Source organism: Mya arenaria, chromosome 1 (assembly GCF_026914265.1).
Source record: "Mya arenaria isolate MELC-2E11 chromosome 1, ASM2691426v1".
Lineage (NCBI taxonomy): Eukaryota > Metazoa > Mollusca > Bivalvia > Myida > Myidae > Mya > Mya arenaria.
In genome coordinates, this window is record NC_069122.1 from 516,693 (window position 1) to 528,623 (window position 11,931).

The window sequence follows — 11,931 nt, forward strand, 5'->3', positions numbered from 1 at the left end:
AACGGATGGAACATCATTAATTTAAGTAATTAAAACATGATTTGCGTTCTAATTGCTATGTGGCACCTGTTAAGTAAGAAAACCACTGGCCAGTAAATGGCAGCTTGCCACTGTAGTTTTATTGCGGCCTTTAACACTCATAAAATATTATAAGCCATTATGGAATTTACTGCATTTAGTATACTAAGTAAAGAACTGTATGGAAAAAGTGTTTATTTGACTTTACAAATCGTATTAAACGTGAATATGAGATTTATCTATTTAAAAAGACTTAAACATTCAGGAAATTCTACCTATATGTTCATACCAGTGGTAGGGATGTTTTTTGTGTTTGAGTTGTTTTGATAACTATTAGAAAACGGACCATGGGTTGCGTTGAATATGGCTCAGCTACATGTTCCACACGGCATATTGCAGTCACAATTTGAGCTTAGGTATCTTGCTCTGTTAAAGAGCTTAAACTTACATTTCAATGTTGATGACGTCAATATTAATTTACTTTTAATTTCATTGATGTTATACCAATGCGTCCGACCACTTCGCAGAATCGTACATTTAGCCAACACAAAATGGCGGCAATTGTGCGGAGTTCATATTCAATAACGTAATGAGTAAAATAAAAATTATCTTTAATACATTTGTTTATCAATTTTAACAAAAGGTATTGATCAATATGTTAATTTAAAGGCATATGCAGTTATCTTTCCATTTATTGCTCTTGTAAGATATGAGTATTGGGACTCAAACTAAGACCCAAGATGTTAGTAAGTATACAGTATCGTAGTTAACTTTTACATGTGAACTAATTGCTGGTTTGTCCATATACCAAAATGTGCCCTTATGCCAAACGGATATATCAAAATGTGTGAGATGTATTGCAGAACACAGTGATGTGCATGAAACGTGTAGTAATATTTCGAAAGTCAACGAAGTGACAGTAACAACGGTGTAAACTTAATCAAAAATCTTTACAATCCACTTTATTTTACCCATTTACATTTGATAAAATGCAAAAGGGGCACTAATTTTATACTGAGCAAAAGTGAAATTAACATATACATACGTGTCAAATTAAAGTGAATGATACTCGTGAAGAATTTTACAAACAGACAATTTGGCAATTCTTTCCATACAGCGATACACGCCTATTTTTTTTAATTATTTCAGGATGCTGTAAATTCATTTGTATCTGAAAAATACCTATGCATTAAAATTCATATTCAAAGTACTGTTTGTCATATACATAGAAATGACACAAACTACTGAAAAAAACCCACTACATCATGTGTCTTTATAGTTTCAAAACCAAACATATCCACCCCAACCCAATGTAGTACACACTATACTTTTATACAGTAAAACATCATGTAATGTATCTGTTGTGTCATTGGCTTGCAGTCCTGCACACCGAATCGACAAGATTCGTCCACAGCAATCGGTCCACTATTGGTCCACTCAAGCAAACTTGTACCTGCAATGTAGAAGTCTTAGATAAAAATAATGACAACACAAAGTACATAAACGTACATTAAAACAACAAATATCGGATCAATTATCTAAACCTCGCCTGGTTTGTATGTATACAATTTTCCTCTCAGCCGGTTATGTTTTATTTGGTTGTCAGTGACCGAATAATGACTTATTATGCTTGCTTTTGACTGTTGGTAATGCTTAAATAGAAAGAAGCTTAGTAGCCAAGAATATAGCAGTAGCTCGAACATAATTGCAAATATATATCATTCTTTCAAAAATGATTATATTAAGGTTGATAACAAAAACCTTCCATTGCTGCATATAGAAACTGACAAATAATAAAGTTTACAAACTATGAACCAGCTAATTTGGCAGCATTTGCTTTACAAAGACATGATCTGCGAGGTGATTTTCTACAAATTAAAATTATTAGAGAAACGTTTAACTTTGATAATGTTTATATATGTTTGAGGGGTCTATAAGAATGTTGATGTTATGCAAGCCATTGACTGCCTCCTTGTCCTGCACAGATGACATTTCTTGTATTTTACTACACTAGACATGCTGTTTTCTTTCTATTTTCTGACTTTTAAAACAGTTTTCACAATATTGAGCGTGTTGTCTGGTATATTTAATTTCGGATGGAAGAGTCCATATCCCTTTCCAGAATTTAACAAGATAATTCGTGCTGTCTGGTATAATTCTTTACAGTTTGAACTGTCCATTTCCGATGAAAAGATGCTCTGTGCACTTTAGGGACTGTTTGAAGTGTCGTTAGTTATTGATCATAATATTTTTGTGTGGCCTTGCTCTTATTAGACTAGACAAAGTGTGCATTGTAAATGCAATGGCTTTTTGAAAGCACTTTATCCGGCACCTACTGGTTCTTGGTGGCATTGAGCAAGCATAAGTATGGATTCTGTTCACATTTATTTAATGTTTGAATGAACAACCTCAGCCCTCGTTGTAAGAGGTCATGAAATAATTCGGTGGATCGGACCTTAAAACATGACTATAACTTCCATGTTTACAAATGATCCCAAAGATGAATTAAAATATTCACCCAGAAAAACGTTAGATTTCAAATAAAGACTTTTTAATAATCTTTTTTAAAAAATAGTTACCTATTGAATGTGGCAAATATTTAGCAACCCTCACTATCAATTCCCTGAATGCTAGTAAACACGTTGCAATAGAACTGTGTCGGGGCTAAGCCTCGAAACCGTTCCTTGGAAATAAGGATCCTAAGGGTGAACCTGTGATCCTTATTTCCAAGGAACGGTTTCGAGGCTTTGTTTTAAGCGCATACTGTTTACTTACAGTCATTACGTGTATTTAATACCGATAAATCACTTGAAAATAGATTGTTATTAGTAGAATGTAAGCATGTGTATAAAAGTATTGTTAAAAAGAAGAAAAATTCTGCATTCAGATTAAAAATGCAAGAAATAGAACAACTTAAGAAACATAAACCGAGAGACTTTTGGAAATATTTTAAATCTAATTCCAAGCAAACGAATAATAGCTTATCAAATGAAACGTTTAAAGAATATTTTTCAGCTTTAGGTAGTAGTGTTTTTGAATGTTTCAATGAGGAGTCAGAAAACTTTGGTAGCACAAATGATTTTAATTTAATCAATGATTCATTTCCTGAATTGGACCAGCCTATAACTGTCAGTGAAATTCATATTGCTGTTAAAGCACTGAAGCGTAATAAATCGCAAGGTACTGATTTATTGATGAATGAATATTTTATAGAGTCTTTTGATATTTTGTCATCGCATCTGTGTGATATTTTTAACGGTATTTTAAATTCTGGATATTTCCCCGATAAGTGGATGGAAGGAGTTATTATACCGTTGCACAAAAAAGGAAATGTAGACGATGTTAATAATTATAGGGGAATTACTCTCCTTAGTTGCATGTCTAAGCTCTTTACTACTGTGCTAAATAGACGAATCGAGATATTCTGTAATGAACATAACATTATTTCGGACGCTCAGTTCGGATTTCGGAAAGGGCGATCCACCATCGATGCTATATTTATTTTAATGTCATTGGTACAAAAATATTTAAATGACAATAAGCGGCTTTATGTTGTATACGTCGATATGATGAAATGTTTTGATTCTATTTATAGAAATGCGTTGTGGCTGAAATTATATAAATGCGGTATACAAGGCAAATTACTTCGAATAATTAGAGATATGTACCAAAAAGTCAAATCTTGTGTTAAATCTTGTTCTACATATTCCGATTACTTTGACTATGCAGTAGGCCTCCGTCAAGGGGAAGTTATGTCCCCATTGTTATTTTCTCTTTTTGTTGAAGACCTAGAGTTATATTTACAAAATAATCTAGACTCAGGCTTACGTATTGACGATATTGTACTTATTCTATTATTATTTGCTGACGACATGGCTATTGTAGGTGAAACACCAGTTGAAATTCAACAACATTTGGATAGACTTTCAGAATATTGTAATAATTGGGGTTTATCAGTAAATACACTTAAAACCAAAATTATGGTCTTTCGTAAAAGGGGAGGGCTATTGCCAACAGAAAATTGGACCTACAATGGCCAGCCTATTGACGTCGTGAATGATTTTAATTATTTAGGAACTGTTTTTAATTACACTGGAAATTATGCTTTAAACCAGGAACATTTAACTGGCAAAGCTTTAAAAGCATTAAATGTGTTATTGTGTAAATGTAAGGAGTATGACCTGAAACCAAAGATTTTTTGTCAACTATTTGATGCTTTTGTTGCCCCCGTTTTGAATTATTCTTCCGAAATTTGGGGATTTACTAAGTCTAAGGAAATTGAAAGAATCCATTTAAAGTTTTGTAAACGTTTGTTAAACGTTAGAAAAAAATACATGTACAGCAAGTGTGTACGGGGAGCTTGGTAGATACCCTCTATATGTACATAGATATGTTAGAATTATACAATATTGGTTAAAGGTTACAAGTAGCGATAACATTATAATAAGTAGTGTATATGAGTATGCATTATCTGACTGTAATAATAGAAAAAATAACTGGGTATCAAATGTTAAAAAGCTTTTGAGCCAGTATGGTTTTGCATACGTATTCAATAATCCTAAAATGATAAATGAAAAGTACTTTCTAACTGAATTTAAAACAAGAATAATTGATTGTTTTAAGCAAGAATGGTATAGATCCCTTGATAGCCCAGTTTTATTTTTGTATAAGGAATTTAAGACTACTTTTGTGTATGAAGATTATTTGGATTTATTACCTAAAAGCTTACGACTATTTTTCTGCAGACTTAGACTTTCTGCACACCCGTTAAGGATTCAAACGGGTAGATATAATCGTAATCGAATACAACGTGAAGAAAGACATTGTTTATGCTGTAACTCAAGAGATATAGAAGACGAATTTCATTTTATTTGTACATGTACACGTTTTGAAACTATAAGAAAGAAATACATAAAACGGTATTATTATTTACGTCCGTCTGTTTTTAAGTTCATCGAACTGTTAAACACAAGAAATAAACAAGAACTTATAAAACTGTCCTTATTTGTCAAACAAGCTCTGAGTATTAGAAGATCAATTTTAAATATTGACTTATAATTATAATAGTTTTGTTCATCCTCACCTGATTTGCATATATATTTATTTATTTTTTTGAATGTATTTATGATTCTATTCCATAGTATGTATAACCTATGTCATACCATGTGTTTGTTTATTTATTATTCATATGTGGTTAAGAAGATGATGTACTTTGTACAAGTCTTAATAAAATATCTGTTCTGTTCTGTTCTGTTATAATTCCAATGTATCTACAAGTGTTTTGTATTTTCTTAACACGATAAATTCAATGCAAATCCATCGCTGAATTGCACTTTACCGCTACAAACATAGGTGCGAAGAAAATGACCCTTTGGTTAATTATTTAAATTCTTATTGAAATTATCAACGTGACACCTGCGCTCCACCTAGAATCGATGGTCGCAGTGTCCCCTACATGTCACAGAAATGTACCTGTTTATTTGCCAAAAAGATGACACACCTAAAGCCTGTCTTGCAGTTGTTAATTGTGTGAAATTGACAAGTACACAAACCGCACGTTATGAAGCCACGTTTTGCTATATAAAAGACACTTATTTTTCTTCGTGGCATATTCTATCTATAATTCAAACAAACCATATCAATATAGCTATTATTCGTTTGTACCATTTACCTGTGTTATATTACCTACGTAAAAATGCCTCTTTTGGTAGGACACTCTCCGACTAAGTATCTTAGTGACTACCTTAGTAAAAGTGAGTTCTCAGTGTTCGCATACCCAGGTGCTAGGGTTGAAGACATCTTTCAGTTGGATTATTAATTCGCTAAATCATCAATACAAGCAATCTTGGAATAGTACTGTAAATGAGTCTCCAAAGTGCTACAATTATAGGATTTACAAAACGGATCATAAGTTTGAAGTTTTAAGGTTCAATTCCAGAAATGATTATTCAGCCGCTCATAAATTTTCAGACTTGGTTTGATTTAGAGTGCCGCGAGGCAAAATCGTTGTAAAAATGCTTTATATGTGAAAATAATGACATACTGAGCGATTCTCATTTTTGATTTAACAAGCTATACAATGATATTGTTTATTTATCAATGATATTGTTTAAGTTGTAAGGTACAATCACTGTCGTGACCACTAATCATCTGCATTTCTATAATGTATCTAAATAACTAGATAAACAGCTTCTTATACCTATTACTATCAATATTGTTATACGTGAACATTCTCCATATTTCTTTAGCTATCTTGAATTGTTATTGATATTGGCTACCTTGTAACGATGATCACACGCATGAATACTTTGTTTAATTGTATATATTTGTTTGACGAGATGCTTTGTTGCATAAGTCGAAATAAACTTCTGTTCTGTTAAACCCAAACTCTGTTCATTTGAAAAGTTTTCATGTTGTGTTTAAAAATAGAGTGCTCGATGTATTTAAACTATCCTGGTTTGAAAATGATAACAACAGTAATACCCTGTGTACTTATAAATACCTTAAGGAACACTTTGGAATTGAATTTTATCCAGATGTTTTACCAAATAAATTAGGAATGGCTTTGTCAAAGTTAAGATTGTCGTCACATAAATAACATATTGAAACAGGATGATATGGCCGTAATAGAATTGAAAGGGCTGATCGTAATTGTTTTTTTGTAACTCTAACGATATAGAAGACGAATACCACTTTGTCATAATATGCCCTGTGTGTATCAATATCAGAAAGAAGTTCATAATAACAATCTATGTTAGAAACCCAAGTATGTACAAATTAGATGAAATAATGAAATCGCAAAATATAGTCGAAATAAGAAATCTAAGCAAATACCAAGCATTTCTTTTAAGAAGTTCTGTGATCAATAATATGATCTAGTCTATAGACTATATGTTCACGACAATAAACTACTTTGTCTGTCTGTCTGTCTGTCTGATGATTGTGTTGTTGTTCAACAGGAGATTGTCCTTGTCCTCGGTACGAACGACGTTTTCTCGGCTCCTCCATCGGCAATCGTGGAGAAGATCGCAGACCTGTGCCAGGAGTTCCACGAGTGTTCACCGAGGTTAGAATTAGAAATAAAAGTACAATAAGGAGAGAAATAAGAACTATTATATGACATTGTATTATCACAAGTCGCTTTTTTTAAATTTATGTTTTCCCTAATGAAGAGCGTGTTTTTTATGGTCATCAGAGTGGTGTGATTTATTAAACATTAAAGGCCTAGTTTAAGCCTTCTATAAGTAACCCCTATCCCTAAATCCGTGTACATTTGAGAGTCCAGCTGTGCATTAAATTAGGCAATATGGACTTTACCGATAGTTAATACACCAATAACTTTATCTGATCGAGTGAAGCGCTACTGTAAATGGGCGTGTCTAAGCGCATTAGGACAGCCAATAGCTATACTTCCGACTTTTAGGGGTCAGCCAATCAGTAGACGGCGGTAAAAGTTTTCACCTATAATGATTATAATGCTCAGTGTCAACAATGTATTACAAACGATTATATATACAGCAAAGTCATCTATGTAATAAATTAATTGATAGGTAAATGTTGACAGATTTATTGTGATCTTTAATCGTCTCATAAGGTAGAAACCATGGTTTCTGCACCCTTCTTTATCCCTCATAAGAACCTTTGTTTTCGACATTTCTTCATCTTTTTGTTAAGGCCCGGTCACACCGCAAGAACTTTGCTGGAGCGGTGAAAAAGAAATCACCGCTCGTTACCGTTCACCAGAAGTTGGCCCCCGTTAAGGCAACGCCGTATACGCTCGGCCACCGCTTATGGTCCTTCCTACCGCTCCGAAAGTTTTGAGCTGCACAAAATATTGCGAGCGGTGAGGAGCGGGCAATTTTCCGCCCCGGCAAAGTTCACCACCGCTCCAACAACGCCCAGTCAAAGTTTGGCACCGCTAGACGCAAGTTCGTGGACGCTTGGGTCCGCTAGGCCACCGCTGAAATCTTGAACGCTGGACCACCGCTGCTTCGCCAGCTTTGCCCCGGCGGTGATTAAACGTTGAACAAACTTTGGTGGAGCGGTTTTAAGCATTTTTACAAGCGGACACGGGATTGCTGGAACGGTGTCGGGCGTTGAAGCAGCGATCCATTGCGGTGATGAACTTTGGTTTGGCGTTGGTATGGAGGTGTCGGAGCGGGACCAGAATAAACCAACGCTCGCTACCGTTAAGCCAACGCTATAGCAACGCCGGCTTCAGCGGTGCACCGCTAAGGCAACGCCCTTGCTTTCGATTTTTTTCCCCATTTTGTGCGCGGTGACGAGCGTTGTCGAAATTCGGTCCCCTCTCCCTACCGTTCAAGAAACGCTCCAACAAAGTTCGGGCGGTGTGACCGAGCCTTTATATATAAGAACAAATGTATTAATTTTGGCAAGTCTTATAGGTGTGTTAGCATATCTGCGCGTCTCGATTCCAAATACCTGGTGCATTTTTATGAAACTAAATTTTAACTCGTAGGTTTAATAACAGTTCTTTTTAATCAATATGTAAAATGACCTGCACATTAAATAAATGCACCAACATCTTCTATAACAGTTTTATCAAGAGAATGTTGCTTTATATACTCTCTTTTAATTCGTTCAAAAGAAAGACTGTGCGCTTTATGGTTTTTGTGTATATATTTATAATATGTAATTAAGTTGTTAAAATCATACCTGACTTACAATTAATGCTAGCTTTTGTTTTTACTTCGCATTTAGTTAATTGGGAAATAAATGTATACATGCCGCAACTCATTTAGCACATACTATCATTGGTACAAATATATGATCGATATTTTCTTAATAAAATTATTATTATTATTATTATTGTTTGCTTTCTTCGGCAGGTCCTCGGCGTGATCTCCTGAGTCGTGATGATCTCCATCTAAGCTATGACGGCACTGAGACGATGGAAAGTGCGATCGAGAACGCTGTCAGTACGGCTCTGACCCTGCGTACCGGTGCTCCTCCATCCACGGCTCTGTCCCCGCGTACCGGTGCTCCACCTACCACGGCTCTGTCCCCGCGTACCGGTGCTCCTCCTACCACGGCTCTGTCCCCGCGTACCGGTGCTCCTCCTACCACGGCTCTGTCCCCGCGTACCGGTGCTCCTCCTACCACGGCTCTGTCCCCGCGTACCGGTGCTTCTCCTACCACGGCTCTGTCCCCGCGTACCGGTGCTCCTCCTACCACGGCTCTGTCCCCGCGTACCGGTGCTCCTCCTACCACGGCTCTGTCCCCGCGTACCGGTGCTCCTCCTACCACGGCTCTGTCCCCGCGTACCGGTGCTCCTCCTACCACGGCCCTGTCCCCGCGTACCGGTGCTCCTCCATCCACGGCTCAGACCCCGCGTACCGGTGCTCCTTCTACCACGGCTCTGTCCCCGCGTACCGGTGCACCTCCATCCACGACTCTGGCTCCGCGACCTAGTGCTCCTCCTACCACGGCTCTGTCCCCGCGTACCGGATAATTTTTATGACTGCGGAGTGTTTGCTATTGCCTTTGCAACTGAACTTGTTTTAAAAAACTTTGAAATAGATGTATCAAATTTGCGATTTGTTCAGTGATGAGAAGCCATCTTCTTCGCTGCATTAGTAAAGGTCAAATGGAATGTTTCAAAATAAATAAAATGCCCAAAATGCCTCAACAAGAATCTAAAACAACCATTCTCAAATTATATTGCTCATGTAAAATGCCGGACGTTATAGACAATATGATCAAATGTGAACATAAACAATGTAGGATCAAGTGGTACCACCAAAGCTGTACTGACAATGTAGAATGTTCAGACAAGTGGCTGTGTAGACAGTGTTCATGGTAATGATTGAATGGATTCGGTAAATTTATCAATGTTCTATGCGTGTATAATTTTGACAAACTGAGTTATTGTTATTGTTGTTGTTGTTGTATTTCATAATTCAGAACCGACCAATTAGGGCCGTTTTTTCTATAAAGCAGCACCACAGTTCCTGTACATTATGTGCGATTTCAAGACTAGTTCAGTATTATTAAACAGGATAGAAATTTCATACAATTTTTTTTTCTTGCAAACTGGAGGTCTTTTTACGTTATACGTTCGTTTAATTACTAAATTGGTAAATAATAAAATCATTTAATCCATAGGGCCCTGTTGTTCGCACCTGCGCCCCTTTGCAGCGCGAATAGCTAAGGCAACTTTTATTTCAAATTGTCATGCTAGAAAATTAATCACAAAAACATTTTCTGAAACCTGCTTGTTTCTTCTTTTCAATCATATTCAATTATATTAAATTGATGAAGATTTAAATTATTTAGACCCTAGGACCGTGTTTTCCAAAATATGCGCCTCAGTGCGATACAACGCGATTTTCAACTATGATTTCAAGATAATATTACCATCAATAATCCCGTTAGGATTTAAAATCCAAAAACATTTTCTGAAAGCAGAATGTTTCTTCTTTCCAACGATTCCAACTTTTATTAAATTGGTTAAGAAATAATTTATCTAGACCCTACGGCCGTATTTTTCCATACCTGCGCCTCTGTTCGAAATAACGCGATTTTCAACGATGACTTTTAGATGACATTAGCATGCGTATTTATGCACAGAATTTAAAACCAAAAACATTTTCTGAAAGGTGGTTGTTTCTTCTTTACAAAGATATCAAATATTATGAAATTAAATAAGAATTAAAAAAGTTAGACCCTAGGGCCGTGTTTTCTTTACCTGCGCCGCTGTGCGATATTACGCGATTTTCAACGATGACTTTTAGATGACATAAGCATACGTTTTTATGCACAGAATTATAAACCAAAAACATTTTCTGAAAGGTGGTTGTTTCTTCTTTACAACGATATCAAAGTTCATGAAATTAATTAAGAATTACAAAAGTTAGGGCCGTGTTTTCCATACATGCGCCACTGTGGGATATTACGTGATTTTCAACGAATACTTTGAGGCAATATTCGCATAAGTTACCACGTCAGAACATAAAAACCAAAAACATTTTTCTGAAAGCTGGTTGTTTCTTCTTTCCAACAAAACCAAACTTTATTAATTTGGTTAAGAATTAAAAAAGTTAGACCCTAGGGCCGTGTTTTTCTTACCTGTCTCTCAGTTGAGGCGCTATAGGGCCGGATTTTACACATACCCGTCTGTGAGCACATTTCTGTTGGCGAAGCAGGACGTACTAAATAACTGCTTAATAAAAATACCTCACGTGTTTATCCCTAAGACTAAATAAATGGTAAGCTAGGTTTGGTCTGAATAAATAATAGGGAATACTTTAATGGTGGCAGCGGTGTTTTATTAAGCCGTTCCAGTACAATTGTTGCTGAAATTCTGCAACTTTTGTTGGCAAATTTTCCTCGAGAATTTTCCCGCGTGTTTAGTCTCCTTTAATCATTTCCAAAGTAGGCATTCCACAGGGGTCTGTTCTGAGCCCAACTCTCTGCAACCAGACACAAGGGACAGCATGGACGGAGTGACTGGACATCATACAGAATTTGCAGATGATGCCAGCATTTGGAACAGTGACAATTGAAAATGCCACTGAAAAAAAAATGAAGATCTTCATAAGATTAATATATGGTGTGATAAATGGGGCATAGCCTCTGAAAAAACTAATGCAATCCTATTCAAAACTGACATTGAACCCTTTAAGAAGTTGGTTTATAATAATATTCCCATTGAGCTGGTTCAAAACAAAAAAATGCTAGGGATAACCATAGACAACAACTTGTCATTCAACACCCACATTCATGAGAAGTCTGGCTACAGGGCACTTAAAGGACTTGATTGTTTCACAAGTAAATACAGCGGTTGCACACAGACTACATATATGAAACTCTACAAAGCCTTGGTCTTGCCAATTTTGGACTTTGGCTTACCTGTACTGGTCACTCAAACTGACCAATGCATACATGCATTTG